The sequence below is a fragment of the Panthera pardus genome, unplaced genomic scaffold (genome assembly GCF_024362965.1).
Source record: "Panthera pardus isolate Hobbes unplaced genomic scaffold, ASM2436296v1 HiC_scaffold_17, whole genome shotgun sequence".
In the NCBI taxonomy this organism is placed as follows: Eukaryota; Metazoa; Chordata; class Mammalia; order Carnivora; family Felidae; genus Panthera; species Panthera pardus.
The window spans coordinates 81,198,828-81,201,927 of NW_026526732.1; the positions used below are offsets into that span (position 1 = coordinate 81,198,828).

The 3,100-nt window shown below is 39.7% G+C and overlaps 1 pseudogene; it reads left to right on the forward strand.

The window, feature by feature from the left end:
* Positions 1-692: 692 nt before the first annotated feature.
* Positions 693-1,168, forward strand: LOC109263267 (prostaglandin E synthase 3-like; annotated as a pseudogene).
* The last annotated feature ends 1,932 nt before the right edge of the window (positions 1,169-3,100 follow it).

Consider the following 3,100-nt stretch of genomic DNA (forward strand, 5'->3'; position numbering starts at 1 on the left):
AACCCCACCCTCCAGTACTTTTTCACTAGCACACCTCAGCACTTAAAATCCCTCTTAACTTTTGTTTCAGTAGAGTAGAGTTCAGTCTCTCCCCTCTGTAGTAAGACTTGAAGAGTCTTACTTGCCTGCTTAACTCTGGTGCAAGTTTTCTTTGATGGTTCTCTTCTAACAGAGTAAGTCCTCTGGTTCATCATTACAAGAACACTCTTGCCAATATTCTCAGATCATTGCCCCCTTTTTTGCCCAAACCCCAAATCCATATGATCAGCTTCTCCAGTGCTTCCTATGGAGAAAAACACACAATGAGCTGACTCACTTCACTCTCCCGCTGTTGACTTCAAGTTCTAGAACACTGTAAACCTCAAGAAGATACTGATTTTTAAAGAGTAACAGCCCAATTTTGTTAACGTACAATAAAGGATGTATCTTTCCATTCATCAGGAAACATGTTTTGCCATATTTCACCTCTATTATCTCCTCCATGACAGTCCCCTATACAAATAGGGAGCTGTGAGTCTGGCACCTTCCTTTTCTCCTGGGATCAGAGTTGTCACTCTCTCCATGAGTGGTGCATTCTGGGGATCCAGGGGGACACTGCCCTGTAGCCTGAGAGAAACAAGAAGAGGAAGGGACCCCAGAGGAGTCAGAGAGAACCGCCCACCCTTTCACCAGGTCCCCCTGTCGGGTTCACCATGCAGCCTGCTGCTGCAAAGTGGTAGGATCAAGGGAGTACGTCTTCACTGATTTTGTGTTGAAGACAGTGAAGATGTTAATGTAAATTTAGAAAAATCCAAACTTCCCATCAGTTGTCCTGGAGGAAGTGATAATTTTAAACATTTCAATGAAATTGATATTTTTCACTGTATTGGTCCAAATGATCCCAAGCATAAAAGAATGGACAGGGCGATTTTATTTTGTTTACCAAAGGTGAATCTGGCCAGTCATGGACAAGGTTGACAAAAGAAAGGGCAAAGCTTAACGGGGTCAGTGTGGACTTTAGTAACTGGAGAGCCTGGGAAGATGATTCAGATGAAGATATGTCTAATTTTGATCATTCTTCTGAGATGATGAACAACAGGGTGGTGAGGAGGATGTAGATTGACCTAAAGTAGATGGAGATGATGATTCACAAGACAGTGATGATGTAAAAACGCCAGCTCTGGAGTAAGGAAATGTTGTCATCACTGGATTTTGAGGAAGAAAAATACCTTCTCTGTAAGGTTTCATAATTAAGAGAATTCCTGAGTTGATAGCTCTAAAGGCGAATGCTATATTTGCCCCCTTTGACCCATTTTTCAACCTGTTTATTATTTTAAAGGCTTCACCAAAGGTTGATAGGTACCATTGTGTGGGACAATTTTAAGTCAGCTAAAGCAATAGCCCTATACATGAACTTTTCTCAGACTACCATGATGGTGTTGAGGTCCTAGGCAATTGATACAGCAGTTGTGATAAATGAAAACATTTCACCTCAGTCTCCTTTGCTTCAGAACATAGATACTGAAATGATAGGAAGCTCTTGGCTTACAAGAAAGATAACTAAACTTTAGATTTTATTTAAAAAAAAATTTTTTTTAATGTTTTTATTTATTTTTGAGACAGAGAGAGGCAGAGCATGAGCAGGGGAGGGGCAGAGAGAGAGGGAGACACAGAATCTGAAGCAGGCTCCAGGCTCTGCACTGTAAGCACAGAGCCTGATGCCGGGCTCGAATTCACGGACTGTGAGATCATGACCTGAGCCGAAGCCGGACGCTTAACCGACTGAGCCACCCAGGCACCCCTAAACTTTAGATTTTAGAACATGGACTCAAAGTGGCTGATGAAACAAATTGTTTGGTACTTTGGTAACTTGTTCCTCAAGTATATCTTCCAGGATTATTTCAATAAAGTTTTATTTTTCAAAAAAAAAATTACTTCACATTTTTGTAAGTGATCACTTGTTCCAGATGTATCTTAGCTAACAGTAGTAAATGCCCTAAATTAGATGGTTTTGAAGACTGTACATTTGGTATGTTTGACCCTTAAACTTTTGTACATTGTTGCTTGAGAGTCTGTACATTTAGACTAAATTTGTATTTGCACTGTCAGTATGGCAAATGAGTGAAAAAAATGTTGATACACTATTGGATTTTTTATTTCTTTTTTTTTTTTTATTTAGCTTGTCCCAGGCTGAAAACCTCAATTTATATCTATGACAGTGGGAATTTTTTTTAATGTCTACATTCTTTCTGATAAACTGTTGGAAGACAAAAATCAAAACAAAACTGTGGTGCTAAATTCCTGTACTTAAATTCTTATAATGGTTTTCAATTACTTTCCAGATTAAGACCAAAATCCTTATAGTTATCCAATTACTATTACATATCTGATCTCAAAATCAACTTAATTTTCTATAATTTGACTTAATTTCTGTCTCTATTTTATCACTGTGGGTGAAGAATCTCAGTCCCTTCGAGGGTCACCAACACTCCCATATCCTAGAGTGTTATGTCAAAGCAAGAGTTGGGGGAAGGAGAACAATGTACTTACTCTGGCTTTGCTCCAGTAGTCTGACAGTGAAATACACATTACCCAGTTGGTTTGGTTACTCCAGGTCCAGTGACTTCAACTATCCTGTGCCAAATGGAACACGGAATATTTTGGAGAAATTGTCCAGGGCTCCATCTTCCTAGACAAACCGTACACCTCTCTGTGGTGACTTGCTAGATCCCCTGTGATCTGCCAGAAGGCTGTTCTAGTCCCAAGACCCACCAACACTGCTCTCTTTTTTTCTCTTTATGTTTTTCTCACTTTTTCACTTCCTCCCTTTCTCTATCCTCTATGTATCTCTACCTTCTGTTCTCTCTACAGTTCAAGGGATGTCTTTTTATTCTTGGCTGTCATAGATAGGAGCCTCCTGCTGCCTTTGGCTTCCCTCAATATATATTGTTTATACCGGGAAACTTCTCCCTAATTGATGCATATAATTTCTGAAAATAAAAATTATAAAGACTTACAGGTCTTGTCCTGTTTTCTTCTCTGCCACATCTCACCCCCAAAATGAGCACAGAGCCCACTAGCTTCTTGAATGGAGAGACAGGTAAAGATGGAAAACTTATGC